The sequence below is a fragment of the Chiloscyllium plagiosum genome, unplaced genomic scaffold (assembly GCF_037043375.1).
Source record: "Chiloscyllium plagiosum isolate Xiang-an unplaced genomic scaffold, Cpla_swu_hap1 HiC_scaffold_33, whole genome shotgun sequence".
Taxonomy (NCBI): domain Eukaryota; kingdom Metazoa; phylum Chordata; class Chondrichthyes; order Orectolobiformes; family Hemiscylliidae; genus Chiloscyllium; species Chiloscyllium plagiosum.
Genome location: NW_028270171.1, coordinates 53142270 through 53161845, shown reverse-complemented (window position 1 = coordinate 53161845; position 19576 = coordinate 53142270).

Below are 19576 nucleotides of genomic sequence, written 5' to 3'. Positions count from 1 at the left end.
CCATGAACCTCCTCTCATTGACTCCTTCACTGTCACTCTGACCCCCTCACACTAACTCCATCACCGTCACACTGATCCCTTCACACTCACTCCATCACCGTCACCCTTACCCCCTCACACTCACTCCATCATGGACACACTGATCCTCTCTCACTCACACTATCCCCTCACTCTGAACCCTCACACCCACTCCATCACCGTCACACTGATACCCTCACACTCGCTCCATCACTGTCACACTTACCCCTCCACACTCACTCCGTCACTGTCACACTGATCCCCTGTCTCTCACTCCATCACTGTCACACTGACCCCCGCACAATAATTCCATCACCGTCACACTGACCCCCTCACTATCACCCTCACCCTGTCATCCTCACAATTACTCCATCACTGTCACACTGTACCCCTCACACTCACTCCATCACCCGGGTATCCTCACACTCACTCCAACACGGTCACACTGATCCCCTCACACTCTCTCCATTACCGTCACCGTGACCCCTCACACTCACACCATCTCAGTCAAACCGATCCCCTCACACTCACGCTATCTCTCTCACACTGACCCCCTCACGCTCACTCCATCACTGTTTCACTGATTCCCTCACACACACTCGATCACCATCACCCTGACCGCCTCACACTCACTCCATCACCGTCACACTGATCCCCTCACACTCACGCTATCACACTCACACTGACCCCCTCACACTCACGCCATCACTGTCACACTGATTCCCTCACACACACCCGATCACCATCACCCTGACCCCCTCACACTCAGTCCATCACCGTCACACTGATCTCCTCACGCTCACAATATCACCCTCACACTGACCCCCTCACACTCACTCCATCACCGTCACACTTATCTCCACTCACTCACACTGTCTCCCTCGCCATGATCCCCAGACACTCACTCCATCTGCGTCACGCTGATTCCCTCACACTCACTCCATCACCAACAACCTGACCCCCTCACACTCACTCAATCACCATCACCCTGACTCCCTCACACTCACTCCATCACCATCACCCTGACCCCTCACAATCACTCCATCACCTTCACCCTGACCCCCTCACACTCACGCCATCACTGTGATTCTAAAACCCCTGTCTCTCACTCCATCACCATCACCATGACATGCTCACACTCACTCCATCACTCCATCACTCCATCACTGTCACACTGATTCGATCACACCCACATGATCACCCTCACCCTGATCCCTTCGCACTCACTCCATCACCGACACACTATCCCCTTCACACTCACTCCATCATCATCACTGTAACCCCCTCACACTAACTCCATCACCATCACACTGACCCCCTCACACTACTATATATCACCCTCACCCTGTCTCCCTGGCAATCACTACATCACAGTCACACTCATCCCCTCACTCTCATTCCTTCACCAGCACCCTGACACCCTCGCACTCACTCCGTCAACGTCACTCTGATGCCCTCACACTCACTCCACCACCATTACCGTGACCCCCTAACACTTACTCAACCACCGTCACCCTGACCCCCTCATAACCACTCCATCACCGTAATACTGATCTCCTCAAGCTCACACTATCACCCTCACCGTGATCCCCTCACACTCACTCCACCAACATCATCCTGACCCCCTAACACTCACTCCATCACCATCACACTTATCTCCTCACACTCACTCTTTAACCATAACCCGGAACGCCTCACACTCACTACATTTCGGTCACACTTATCGCCTCCCACTCACTCCATCACCAAATCCCTGACACCCTCACACTCACTCCATCAAACTCATCCTGAACCCCCAAACTCAATCGTCACCGTCACCCTGAACGCCTCACACTCACTCTATCATCGTCAGACTGATCTCCTCACACTCACGTTATCACCCTCACACTAACACCCTCATTCTCACTCCATCACCATCACACTGATTAGCTCACATTCACTTCACCACCTTCAACTGGCCCCCTCACACTCACTCCATCACAGCCACACTGATTCCCTCACACTCACTCTATCACCCTCACCCTGACCCCCACACACTCACTCCATCACCCTCACACTGATCCAGTCACTCACATTCCAATACCCTCACCCTAACCCCCATACTCGTTACATTACCCCTAAACTGATTCTGTCACACCCACTCCATCACCATCACCTTGACCCCCTCACACTTACTCCATCACTGTCAAACTGATCCCCTCACACTCACTCTATCATCGTCACCTGACCCTCACACTCACTGCATCACAGTCACACTGATCCCCTCACACTCACTCCATCTCCCTCACCCTGATCCCCTCACACTTACTCCATCACAGTCACCCTGACCGCCTCACACTCACTCCATCACCGTCACACTGATCCCCTCACACTCACGCTATCACACTCACACTGACCCCCTCACACTCACTCCATCACTGTCACACTGATTCCCTCACACACACCCGATCACCATCACCCTGACCCCCTCACACTCAGTCCATCACCGTCACACTGATCTCCTCACGCTCACAATATCACCCTCACACTGACCCCCTCACACTCACTCCATCACCGTCACACTTATCTCCACTCACTCACACTGTCTCCCTCGCCATGATCCCCAGACACTCACTCCATCTGCGTCACGCTGATTCCCTCACACTCACTCCATCACCAACAACCTGACCCCCTCACACTCACTCAATCACCATCACCCTGACTCCCTCACACTCACTCCATCACCATCACCCTGACCCCTCACAATCACTCCATCACCTTCACCCTGACCCCCTCACACTCACGCCATCACTGTGATTCTAAAACCCCTGTCTCTCACTCCATCACCATCACCATGACATGCTCACACTCACTCCATCACTCCATCACTCCATCACTGTCACACTGATTCGATCACACCCACATGATCACCCTCACCCTGATCCCTTCGCACTCACTCCATCACCGACACACTATCCCCTTCACACTCACTCCATCATCATCACTGTAACCCCCTCACACTAACTCCATCACCATCACACTGACCCCCTCACACTACTATATATCACCCTCACCCTGTCTCCCTGGCAATCACTACATCACAGTCACACTCATCCCCTCACTCTCATTCCTTCACCAGCACCCTGACACCCTCGCACTCACTCCGTCAACGTCACTCTGATGCCCTCACACTCACTCCACCACCATCACCCTGACCCCCTAACACTTACTCAACCACCGTCACCCTGACCCCCTCATACTCACTCCATCACCGTAATACTGATCTCCTCAAGCTCACACTATCACCCTCACCGTGATCCCCTCACACTCACTCCACCACCATCATCCTGACCCCCTAACACTCACTCCATCACCATCACACTTATCTCCTCACACTCACTCTTTAACCATAACCCGGAACGCCTCACACTCACTACATTTCGGTCACACTTATCGCCTCCCACTCACTCCATCACCAAATCCCTGACACCCTCACACTCACTCCATCAAACTCATCCTGAACCCCCAAACTCAATCGTCACCGTCACCCTGAACGCCTCACACTCACTCTATCATCGTCAGACTGATCTCCTCACACTCACGTTATCACCCTCACACTAACACCCTCACTCTCACTCCATCACCATCACACTGATTAGCTCACATTCACTTCACCACCTTCAACTGGCCCCCACACACTCACTCCATCACAGCCACACTGATTCCCTCACACTCACTCTATCACCCTCACCCTGACCCCCACACACTCACTCCATCACCCTCACACTGATCCAGTCACTCACATTCCAATACCCTCACCCTAACCCCCATACTCGCTACATTACCCCTAAACTGATTCTGTCACACCCACTCCATCACCATCACCTTGACCCCCTCACACTTACTCCATCACTGTCAAACTGATCCCCTCACACTCACTCTATCATCGTCACCTGACCCTCACACTCACTGCATCACAGTCACACTGATCCCCTCACACTCACTCCATCTCCCTCACCCTGATCCCCTCACACTTACTCCATCACAGTCACCCTTACCACCTCACACTCACTCCATCACCATCACACTGATCTCCTCACACTCACACTATCACCCTCACACTGACCCCCACACTAAATCCATCACCGTCACACTGATTCCCTCACGCTCATTCTACCACCGTCTCCCTGACCCAGAACACTCACTCCATCACCGTCACACTGATCCGCTCACAATCACTCAATCATCGTCACCCTCACCCTGACCCCCTCGCACTAACTCCATCACTGCCAACCTAACCCCCTCACACTTCCTCTATCACACTCACCATGATCACCCTCATTCACCGCATCACCGTCACACTGATCCCCTCACACTCACTCCATCACCATCACCCTGACAACCTCACACTCACTGAATTACCGTCACACTGACCCCCTCACACTCACTCTATCACCATCACCATGACCCCTCACACTCACTCCACCACGGTCAACCTGACCCCCCCACAGTCTCTCCATTACCGTCACCCTAACCCCCTCACCCTCATTCTATCATAATCTCCCTGACCCCCTCACACTCACGCCATCACCGTCACGCTGACCCCTCACACTCACTCCATTACCATCACCCTGACCCCCTCACATTCACTCCACCACCGTCACCCTGATCCACCCACACACACTCCATTACCGTCACCCTGACCCGCTCAACCTCACTCCATCACCATCTCCCTAACCCCCCACTCACTCCATCACCGTCCCGCTGACCCCTCACACTCACTCCTTCACTGTGACCCTGAACCCACTCTCACTCACTCCTTCACCGTCACCCTGAACCCCTCACACTTACTCCATCACCGTCACCCCTCCCACCTCACACTCACTCCATCACCATCATCCAGACCACTTCACACTCACTCCATTACTGTCACCCAGGCCCCTCACCCTCACACCCTCATTCCATCACCATCATCCTGACCACTTCACACTCACTCCATTACTGTCACCCAGGCCCCTCACCCTCACACCCTCATTCCATCACCATCATCCTGACAACCTCACACTCACTCCATCACCCTCACCCTGACCCCTTCACACTCATTCCATCACCGTCACACTGATCCGCTCACAATCACTCAATCATCGTCACCCTCACCCTGACCCTTTCGCACTAATTCCATCACTGTCAACCTAACCCCCTCACACTTCCTCCATCACCCTTACCATGATCCCCCTCAATCACCGAATCACCGTCACACTGATCCCCTCACATTCACTCCATCACCATTAGCCTGACAACCTCACACTCACTGAATTACCGTCACACTGACCCCATCACTCTCACTCCATCACCATCACCCTGACACCCTCACACTCCCTCCATCACTTTCACGCTGACCTCATCACACTCACTCTCTCACCGTCATCCTGATCCTCTCACACTCACTCCGTCACTGTCACCCTGACCCCCTCACACTCACTCCGTCACAGTAAACATGACCCCCTTACACTCACTCCATCACTGTCACCCATACCCCCTCATACACACTCCATCACCCTCACCCTGACCCCCTCACACTCATTCCATCACCCTGACCTCCTCACACTCACTTCATCACCGACAACCTGACCACCTCACACTTCCTCTATCACCCTCACCATGTCCCCTCACTATCACCCCATCACCGTCACACTGATCCCCTCACACTCACTCCAGCTCCGTCACCCTGACCACCTCACACTCACTGAATTACCGACACACTGATCCCGTCACCCTCACTCCATCACCATCACCCTGACAACCTCACACTCCCTCCACCACTCTCACGCTGACCCCCTCACACACACTCTATCACGGTCAGCCTGACCCCCTCAAACTCACTCCATCACACACACCGTGACCCCTTCACAATCACTGCCTTACAGTCACCCTGAACACCTCACCCTCACTCCATGACCATCACCCTGAACCTTTCACCCTCACTCCATCAGTGTCACCCTGACCTTCTCATACTCACTCCATCATTGTCACCCGGATCCCCTCATACTCACTCCTTCAGGGTTACGCTGACCCCCTCACAATCACTCGATCATCGTCACAATGATCACCTCACACTCACTCCATCACAGTCACCCTTACCCCCACACACTCACTCCATCACCATCACCCTGGCCTCCTCACACTCACTCCATCATTGTCACCCTGACCCCCTCACACTTACTCCATCACCGTCACACTGATTCCCTCATACTCACTTCATCACCGTCAGCCTGACCTCTTCACACTCACTCCATCACTGTTCACCTGAACCCTCTGTCACTCACTCCATCACTGTCACCCTGAGCCCCTCACACTCACTCCAGCACAGTCACCATTATCCCCCAAACTCACTCCATCGCCGTCACACTGATCCCCTCACTCTCACTCCATCACTGTCACCTGACCCCCTCACATTCACGCTATCACCCACACCCTGACTCACTCACAATGTCTCCATCACCGACACACTGAACCCCTGACGCTCACACCTTCACCATCACCGTGACACCCTCACAGTCACTCCATCACCGTCACACTGATCCCCTCACACTCCCTGCATCACCCTCACCTCGACCCCCTTACAATCACTCCATCACTGTCACCCTGACCCCCTCACACTCACTACATCACTATCACCCTGACCCCGTCACATTCACTCCACCACCGTCACCCTGACCCATCCACACACACTCCATTACCGTCACCCTGACCCGCTCAACCTCACTCCATCACCATCTCCCTAACCCCGCACACTCACTCCATCACCGTCACGCTGACCCCTCACACTCACTCCTTCACTGTCACCCTGAACCCACTCTCACTCACTCCTTCACCGTCACCCTGAACCCCTCACACTCACTCCATCACCGTCACCCTTACCACCACACCCTCATTCCATCACCATCATCCTGACAACCTCACACTTACTCCATCACCCTCACCCTTACCCCCTCATACTCACTCCATCAACGACAACCTGACCACCTCACACTTCCTCTATCACCCTCACCATGACCCTCACAATCACCCCATCACCGTCACACGGATCCCCTCACACTCACTCCATCACCATCACCCTGACAACATCACACTCCCTCCACCATCCTCACGCTGACCCCCACACTCACTCCATGACCATCACCCTGAACCTTTCACCCTCACTCCATCAGTGTCACCCTGACCTTCTCATACTCACTCCATCATTGTCACCCGGATCCCCTCAACTCACTTATCCATGGTTACCTTGACCCCCTCACAATCACTCCATCACCGTCACCATGACTGGCTCACACTCACTCCATCACAGTCACCCTTACCCCCACACACTCACTCCATCACCATCACCCTGGCCTCCTCACACTCACACCATCATTGTCACCCTGATCCCCTCACACTTACTCCATCACCGTCACACTGATTCCCTCATACTCACTTCATCACCATCATCCTGACCCCTTCACACTCACTCCATCACTGTTCACCTGAACCCTCTGTCACTCACTCCATCACCGTCACCCTGAACCCCTCACACTCATTCCATCACAGTCACCATTATACCCCAAACTCACTCCATCGCCGTCACACTGATCCCCTCACTCTCACTCCATCACTGTCACCTGACCCCCTCACATTCACTCTATCACCCATACCCTGACTCACTCACAATGTCTCCATCATCGACACACTGATCCCCTGACGCTCACACCTTCACCATCACCGGGACACCCTCACAGTCACTCCATCACCGTCACACTGATCCCCTCACAGTCTCTCCATTACCGTCACACTGACCCCCTCACACTCACTCTATCACCGTCACCATGACCCCCTCACACTCACACCACCACCGTCACCCTGACCCCCCACACTCACTCCATTACCGTCACCCTAACCCCCTCACCCTCATTCTATCACCATCTCCCTGACCCCCTCACATTCACGCCATCACCGTCACGCTGACCCCTCACACTCACTCCATCACAATCACTCTGACTCCCTCACACTCACTCCATCACCATCACCCTGACCCCCTCACACTCACGCCATCACTCCATCACTCCATCACTGTCACACTGATCCGATCACACCCACATGATCACCCTCACCCTGATCCCTTCGCACTCACTCCATCACCGATACACTATCCCCTTCACACTCACTCCATCATCATCACCGTGACCCCCTCACACTAACTCCATCACCGTCACACTGACCCCCTCACACTACTATATATCACCCTCACCCTGTCTCCCTGGCAATCACTACATCACAGTCACACTCATCCCCTCACTCTCATTCCTTCACCAGCACCCTGACACCCTCGCACTCACTCCGTCAACGTCACTCTGATCCCCTCACACTCACTCCACCACCATCACCCTGACCCCCTAACACTTACTCAACCACCGTCACCCTGACCCCCTCATACTCACTCCATCACAGTAATACTGATCTCCTCAAGCTCACACTATCACCCTCACCGTGATCCCCTCACACTCACTCCACCACCATCATCCTGACCCCCTAACACTCACTCCATCACCATCACACTTATCTCCTCACACTCACTCTTTAACCATAACCCGGAACGCCTCACACTCACTACATTTCGGTCACACTTATCGCCTCCCACTCACTCCATCACCAAATCCCTGACACCCTCACACTCACTCCATCAAACTCATCCTGAACCCCCAAACTCAATCGTCACCGTCACCCTGAACGCCTCACACTCACTCTATCATCGTCAGACTGATCTCCTCACACTCACGTTATCACCCTCACACTAACACCCTCACTCTCACTCCATCACCAACACACTGATTAGCTCACATTCACTTCACCACCTTCACCTGGCCCCCTCACACTCACTCCATCACAGCCACACTGATTCCCTCACACTCACTCTATCACCCTCACCCTGACCCCCACACACTCACTCCATCACCCTCACACTGATCCAGTCACTCACACTCCATTACCGTCACCCTGACCCGCTCAACCTCACTCCATCACCATCTCCCTAACCCCCCACACTCACTCCATCACCGTCACGCTGACCCCTCACACTCACTCCTTCACTGTCACCCTGAACCCACTCTCACTGACTCCTTCACCGTCACCCTGAACCCCTCACACTCACTGCATCACCGTCACCCTTACCAGCACACCCTCATTCCATCACCATCATCCTGACAACCTCACACTCACTCCATCACCCTCACCCTTACCCCCTCATACTCACTCCATCACCCTCACCCTGACCCCTCATACTCATTCCATCACCCTGACCCTGACCTCCTCACACTCACTTCATCACCGACAACCTGACTACCTCACACTTCCTCTATCACCCTCACCATGACCCTCACAATCACCCCATCACCGTCACACTGATCCACTCACACTCACTCCATAACCAATACCCTGACAACCTCACACTCCCTCCACTACCCTCACGCTGACCCCCCACACTCACTCCATGACCATCACCCTGAACCTTTCACCCTCACTCCATCAGTGTCACCCTGACCTTCTCATACTCACTCCATCATTGTCACCCGGATCCCCTCATACTCACTTCTCCATGGTTACCTTGACCCCCTCACAATCACTCGATCATCGTCACCATGACTGGCTCACACTCACTCCATCACAGTCACCCTTACCCCCACACACTCACTCTATCACCATCACCCTGGCCTCCTCACACTCACACCATCATTGTCACCCTGATCCCCTCACACTTACTCCATCACCGTCACATTGATTCCCTCATACTCACTCCATCACCGTCACCCTGACCACATCACACGCACTCCATCACTGTTCACCTGAACCCTCTGTCACTCACTCCATCACCGTCACCCTGAGCCCCTCACACTCACTCCATCACAGTCACCATTATACCCCAAACTCACTCCATCGCCGTCACACTGATCCCCTCACTCTCACTCCATCACTGTCACCTGACTCCCTCACATTCACTCTATCACCCATACCCTGACTCACTCACAATGTCTCCATCACCGACACACTGAACCGCTGACGCTCACACCTTCACCATCACCGTGACACCCTCACAGTCACTCCATTACCGTCACACTGATCCCCTCACACTCTCTCCATTACCGTCACACTGACCCCCTCACACTCACTCTATCACCGTCACCATGACCCCCTCACACTCACACCACCACTGTCAACCTTAACCCCCCACACTCACTCCATTACCGTCACCCTAACCCCCTCACCCTCATTCTATCACCATCTCCCTGACCCCCTCACACTCACGCCATCACCGTCACGCTGACCTCTCACACTCACTCCATCACAATCACTCTGACCCCCTCAAATTCACTCCACCACCGTCACCCTGACCACCCAACACACTCTCCATTACCGTCACCCTGACCCGCTCACCCGCACTCCATCACCATCTCCCTAACCCCCTCACATTCACTCCATCACCGTCACGCTGACCCCTCACACTCCCTCCTTCACTGTCACAATGATCAACTCACACTCACTCCATCAGAGTCACCCTTACCCCCACACACTCACTCCATCACCATCACCCTGGCCTCCTCACACTCACTCCATCATTGTCAACCTGACCCCCTCACACTTACTCCATCACCGTCACACTGATTCCCTCATACTCACTCCATCACCGTCACCCTGACCCCTTCACACTCACTCCATCACTGTTCACCTGAGCCCCTCACACTCATTCCATCACAGTCACCATTATACCCCAAACTCACTCCATCGCCGTCACACTGATCCCCTCACTCTCACTCCATCACTGTCACCTGACCCCCTCACATTCACTCTATCACCCATACCCTGACTCACTCACAATGTCTCCATCACCGACACACTGATCCCCTGACGCTCACACCTTCACCATCACCGTGACACCCTCACAGTCACTCCATCACCGTCACACTGATCCCCTCACACTCTCTCCATTACCGGCACACTGACCCCTCACACTCACTCTTTCACCGTCACCCTGATCCCCCTCACACTCCCTCCATCACCCTCACTCAGTCCATCGCCGTCACCCTGACCACCTCACACTCACTGAATTACCGACACACTGACCCCGTCACCCCCACTCCATCACCATCATCCTGACAATCTCACACTCCCTCCATCATCCTCACGCTGATCCCCTCACACTCACTCTATCACGGTCACCCTGACCCCCTCACACTCACTCCATCACACACACCGTAACACCCTCACCCTCAGTCCATCAGTGTCCCCCTGACTCCCTCATACTCACTCCTTCATGGTCAAGCTGACTCCATCACACTCACTCCATCACCATCACCATGACTGGCTCACACTCACTCTGTCACCGTCATACTGACCCACTCAAACTCACTCAATCACCAACACACTGATCCCCTCACACTCATTCCGTCACCAACACGCTGTCCCCCCTCAAACTCACGACATTACACAATACCCCACACCACTCCCACCGTCACGCTCACCCCCACCCGTTCCACGACCATCACACACACAGCCCCACACCAACCCCACGGTCACGCTCACGCCCACACACCCCACCAATATCACGCACACTGCCCCACAACACCCTCACCGTCATGCTCACACTCACACACTCCACCACAATTACACACACTGCCCAGACCACCACCACTGTCACGCTTATCCCCGCATGCTCCACCACCCTAACACACACTGCCCCACACCACACCCACCGACATGCTCACCACCACAGACTCCACCAACCTGACACACACAGCCCCACAACTCCCCCACCGTCACGTTCACCACTACACATTGCACCACCCACACACACTGCCCCACACCACCCCCAATGTCACGCTCACCCCCACACACTCCACCACCATCATACACACTGCCCCATACCTCCCTCACCGTCACGCCCATCCCCACACACTCCACCACCCTCACACACACTGCCCCAAACCACCCCCACCCTTACACTCAATCCCACACACTCCACCACCATCACACACACTGCCCCACACCACCTCCACTGTCATGCAACCCCCTCACACTGCACTACACTTATACACAATGCCCCTCACCACCCTCAACATCACGCTGACCCGCACACACTCCACCACCCTCACGCACGGTACCCCACAGGATCGCCACTGTCACTCCATCATAATCACACACACTGTCCCACACCACCCCCACTGTCACACTCATCCCCACACACTCCACCACCATCTCACACACACTACCCCACACCACCCCAACCATCACGCTCAAACCCAAACACTCCAACACCCTCACACACACAGCCGCACACCACACACTGTCACACTCGCAACCAAACACTCCACCACCATCACACATACGGACCCACAACACCCTCACCCTCACGCTCACCATCTCACACACCGCCACCCTCACACACACAGCCCCACAACGCACCCACAATCACGCTCACGTTCACGTTCACACACTCCACCACACTCGCACACTGCCCCACACCACCCCCACTGCAACGCAAACACCGCACGCTGCACCACATTTGTACACATTGCCCACACAGCCCTCACCGTCACGCTCACACCCACGCAATGCACCACCCTTGCACACACTGCCCACACCACCCCCACCGTCTTTTTCACTCTCACACACTCCACCACCCACACACACACAACCCCACACCACACACTGTCACACTCGCAACCAAACACTCCAACACCCTCACACACACTGCCCCACACTGCCCTCACCGTCACGCTCACACCCACGCAATGCATCACCCTTGCACACACTGCCCACACCACCCCCACCGTCTTTTTCACTCTCACACACTCCACCACCCTCACACACACAACCCCACACCACACACTGTCACACTCGCAACCAAACACTCCAACACCCTCACACACTGCCCTACACCACCCTCACCGGCACGCTCGCCACCACACACTACACCATCATCACACACACTGCCCCACACCACCCTCACCGTCACTGTCTCACCCAAACACTCCACCACCATCACACTCAATGCCCCACACCACCTCCACTGTCACGCAATCCCCACACACTGCACCACAAATGCACACAATGCCCCTTGCCACCGTCACCGTCACGCTGAACCGCCCACACTCCACCACCATTACACACACTGCTCCACACCACCCCAACCGTCACGCTCAACCAAAACACTCCAACACACTCACACACAAAGCCACACACTGTCACACTCGCAAGCAAACACTTCAACACCCTCACATACACTGCACCACACCACCCCCACCATCACGCTCACACTCACACACTCCACCACACTCACACACACTGCCCCACACCACCCACCATCACACTCACCCCCACACATTCAACCACCATCACACACACTGCCCCACAAAACACCCACCGTCACGCTCACCTTCACACATTCCACCAACCTCACACACAGTGCCCCACACCACCCCCACCATCCCGCTCACCCTCACACACTCCACCACCCTCACGCACAGCCCCACAACACACCCACCGTTATGCTCACCCGCAAACACTTCACCACCCTCACGCACAGTGCCCCACACCATCGCCACCGTCATGCTCACACCCAAACATTCCACCACCATCACACACACTGCCCCACACTACCCCAACAGTCACGCTCAAACCCAAACACTCCAACACCCTCACACACAGTGCTCCAAATCAACCCCACTGTCACGCTCACATCCACACACTCCATCACCCTCACCATCACGCTCACCCCTACACATTCCACCACCATCACACACACTGCCCCACACCACCCTCACCATCACGCTCACCCTCACACACTCCACAACCATCACACACAGCATCACAAAACACCCACCGTCATGCTCACCTTCACACACTCCACCAACCTCACACACACTGCCCAACACCACCCTCACCGTCACGCTCACCACCACACACTCCATCACCCTCACACACAGCCCCACAATACACCCACCGTCACGCTCACCCGCACACACTCCACCACCCTCATGCACAGTGCCCCACACCATCGCCACCATCACGCTCACACCCAAACACTCCACCATCATCACACACACTGCTCCACAACACCACAACCGTCACGCTCACCCTCGCACACTCCGCCACCCTCACACACACCGCCCCACAATGCTTCACACACCATCCCCATCATCACACTCACACCAACACAATCCACCACCATCATGCACACTGCCCCACACCACTCCCACCGTCACGCTCACACTCACAAACACCACCACAATCACACACACTGCCCCACACTATCCCAGCGTCACGCTCACCCCCAAACACTCCACCACTATCACACACACAGCCCCACACCACCGCCACCGTCATGTTCACACTCACACACTCCACCACCATCACACACACTGCCCCACACCATCGTACCGCCACGCTCACACTCACACACGCCACCACCATCACACACACTGCCCCACACCATCATACCGTCACGCTCACCCCCACCCACTCCGCCATCATCACCGACACTGCCCCACACCACCTATACCATCACACACACTTGCACACACTCCACCACACTGACACACACTGCCCCACACCATCCCCACCATCACACCCACCTCCACACACTCCACCACCATCACGCACACTTCTCCACACCACCCTCACCGCCATGGTCACCCCACAACACTCCACTTCACTCACACATACTGCGCCGCAACACTCTCACCGTCACACTCATACATACTCTCAACCACCATCACACACATTGCCCCACGCCATCACACCGTCACGCTCTCCCCATCCTATCTGCCATCATCATACTCACTGCCCCACACCCACCATCACACACAATCGCACACACTCCACCACCATCACACTCACTGCCACACACCACCCCCACCGTCTCGCGCACCCCCATGCACTACACCACCCTCCCCGTCACGCTCACCACCACACACTCCACCACCCTCACACACAGCCCCACAACACACTCACCATCACGCTCACCCGCACAAACTCCACCATCCTCACGAACAGTACCCCACACCATCGCCACCGTCACGCTCACACCCAAACACTCTACCACAAACAAACACACAGCCCCCCACCACCCCAACAGTCACGCTCAATCCCAAACACTCCAAAACCCTCACAGACACTCCTCCAAATCAAGCCCACTGTCACGATCACATCCGCACACTCCAACACCCTCACCATCACGCTCACTCCTACACACTCCACCACCATCACACACACTGCCCCAAACCACGCTCACCATCACGCTCATCCTCACACACTCCACCACCCTCATGCACAGTGCCCCACACCATCGCCATCATCACGCTCACACCCAAACACTCCACCACCATCACACACACTGCCCCACAACACACCCACCGTCACGCTCACCTTCACACACTCCACCAACCTCACACATAGCCCCACACCACCCTCACCGTCACGCTCACCACCACACTCTCCACCACCATTACGCATAGCCCCATAACACACCCACCGTCACGCTCACCCGCACACACTCCACCACCCTCATGCACAGTGCCCCACACTATCGCCACCATCACGCTCACACCCAAACACTCCACCACCAATACACACACTGCCCCACAACACACCCACCGTCACGCTCACCTTCACACACTCCACCAACCTTACACGTAGCCCCACACCACCCTCACCGTCACGCTCACCACCACACACTCCACCACCATCACACACAGCCCCACAACACACCCACCGTCACGCTCACCCGCACACACTCCACCACCCTCATGCACAGTGCCCCACACCATCGCCACCATCACGCTCACACCCAAACACTCCACCATGATCACACACACTGCCCCACAACACCACAACCGTCACGCTCACCCTCACAAACGCCGCCACCCTCACACACACACAGCCCCACAACGCTCCACACACCATCCACACCATCACACTCACATCCACACACTCCACCACCATCATGCACACTGCCCCACCCCATCCCCACCGTCACGCGCACCCCCATGCACTACACCACCATCACACACACTGCCCCACAACACACTCACCATGACGCTCAACCGCATAAACTCCACCATTCTCACGCACAGCACCCCACACCATCGCCACCGTCACGCTCACACCCAAACACTCTACCACAACCACACACACTGCCCCACACCACTCCAACTGTCACGCTCAAACCCAAACACTCCAACACCCTCACACACACAGCCGCACACGACACACTGTCACACTCGCAACCAAACACTCCAACACCCTCACATACACTGCCCCACACCACCCTCACCATCACGCTCAACCTCACACACTCCACCAGCTTCACACAAACAGCCCCACAAAACACCCACCATCACGCTCACCTTCACACACTGCACCAACATCACACACACGGCACAACACCACCGTCACCGTCACGCTCACGACTACACACTCCACCACCCTCACACACAGCCCCACAACACGCCCACCGTCACGCTCACCCGCAAACACTCCACCACCCTCACGCACAGTGCCCCACACCACCCCAACCGTCACGCTCAAACCCAAACACTCCAACAAACTCACACACACTGCTCCAAATCAACCCCACTGTCACGCTCACCTTCGCACATTCCACCACCCTCACACACAGCCCCACAACGCAACCACCATCACGCTCACGTTCACACACTCCACCACACTCGCACACACTGCCCCACACCAACCCCACTATCACGTAACCTCCACATACTGCACCACATTTGCACACACTGCCCACGCCACCCTCACCGTCACGCTCACACCCACGCAATGTACCACAGTTGCACACACTGCCCACGCCACCCTCACCATCACGCTCATACCCCCACACTCCACCAGCCTCACACACACTGCAACAGATCACCGACAACATCACGCGCACCCCAAAATCACCACATCACCATCACACACAGTGCCACAAACCACATCCACCGTCACGCTCACACACACACACGTTCCACCACCCTCTCACACACAGGCCCACACCACCCTCACCGTCACGCTCACCTCCACAAACTCTAGCACCATCACACATACTGCCCCACACCACCCCCCAACCCTCCAACACCCTCACACACACTGCCCCACACCACCCTCACAGTCATGCTCACCCCCACACACACAAACACCATCACAACACACTGCCCCACACCACCTTCCCCGTCACGCTCAAAACCACATACACCACCACCATCACACACTCTGCTCCAGAGCACCCTAACCATCACGCAGATTTCGACCATCACACACAACGCCCCACACCACCCCCACCGTCACGCTGAAACTCACAAACACCACCACAAGCACACACACTGCCCCACACCATCCCACTGTCACACTCACCCACACACGCCACCACCCTCATGCACACTGGCAACACCATCACACCGTCACTGTCTCCCCAATCCACACCACCCCCACCATCACACACACTCACACACACTCCACCACAATCACACCCACTGCCCCACACTATCCCCACCATCACACTCAACCCCACACACTCCACCACCGTCACGCACACTTCTCCACACCACCCTCACCGTCACGCTCACCTCCACACACTCCACCAATCACATACAGAGCCCCACACCACCCTCACCATCACGCTCACCTCCACACACTCCACCACTCTCACAAACACTGCCCCACACCATCACACCGTCACGCTCTCCCCCACCCACTCCGCCACCATCACACACACTGCCCCATACTACCCTCACCGTCACGCTCACCCCCACACACTCCACCTCCCTCACAGATACTGCGCCACACCACACTCACCATCACGCTCACAACCACACTCTCAACCACCATCACACGCACTGCCCCACATCACCCTCAACGTAACACTCACCCACACGCACAACACCACCCTCACATGCACGCCCACACTACCCCCACCGTCACGCTCAGGCCCACACAATCCACCACAGTCACACACAATGCGCCACACAACAATCACCATCACGCTCACAACCACACTCTCAACGACTATCACACACACTGCCCCACACCACCGTCACAGTCACGCTCACTCCACACTCCACCACCGTCACACAGACTGCCACACACCATACCCACGGTCACGCTCACACCCACACAACCCACCACCTTCTCACACACACTGCACCACACCACCCCCACAGTCACACTCACTCCCAAACACTCCGCCATCATCACACACCCTGTCCCACAACACACCCATGGTCACACTCACACCCACACATTCGACCACCCTCTCACACACACTGCACTCCACCACCCCCACCATCAAGCTCACCCTCACACACTCCGCCATCATCACACACACTGTCCCACAACACACCCACCGTCACGCTCAACCCAAACACACCGCCATCACCACACACACTGCCCCACACCAGCCTCACTGTCACGTTCACCCTCACCGTCACGCTCACTCCCACACATTCCACCTCCCTCACACTCACTGCCCCACAAAACACCCACCATCACGCTCACCCCCATTCACTCCGCCATTATCACACACACTGCCCCACACCACCCCCATCGTCACGCTCACCCCCACACAATCACCACCATCACACACACTGCCGCACACCACCCCCACCGTCACGCTCACCCCCACACACTCCACCAGCATTACACACACCATCCCACACCTCCCTCACCATCGCACACAGCCGCACACTGCGCCCATTTTCTCCCTCAATCCTGCACACTCCATCGCCCTCACCCACACTGCCACACGCCTCACCCACCATCACGCTCACGCCCAGGCACTCCACCACCATCACACACACACTGCCCCACAAAACACCCACCGTGACGCTCAACACCACACACTCCACCACTCTCACACACACTGCCCCACATCACCCTCACGGTCATGCTCACCTCTACATACTCCACCACCTTCCCTCACACTGCCTCATACCACACCAACGTCACGCTCACCCCAATCTCGCCACCACCATCACACACACTGCCCTACACCATCCTCATCGTCACGCTCACCGCCACACACTCCACTACCATTACACACATTCCAAACACCACCCCCACAGTCATGCTCACACCCCCACACTCCACCACCATCACACACGCTGCCGCATTCCACCCCCACCGTCACACTCATCCCTACACACTCCACCACCATCAAACACACTGCCCCACACCACCCTCACCATCACGCTTACCCCCTTAACCACCACGATCACACACACTGCCCCACATCAACCCCACCGTCACGCTCACCGTCACACACTCCACAACCCTTACACACACTGCCACATACCACCCTCACCGTCACGCTCACCCCCACACCCTCCACCCCATCATACACAGCCCCACACCACTCCCACCGTAACGCTGACCCCCACGCAAATTCCCCTCCCATCACGCTCACTCCCTCGCACACTCCCCCCGCATCACACTCACATGGCCACGCAGTCTCCCACCATCACACCGCTCACACACCTTAAACTGAGCTCCTGCCTGTGAA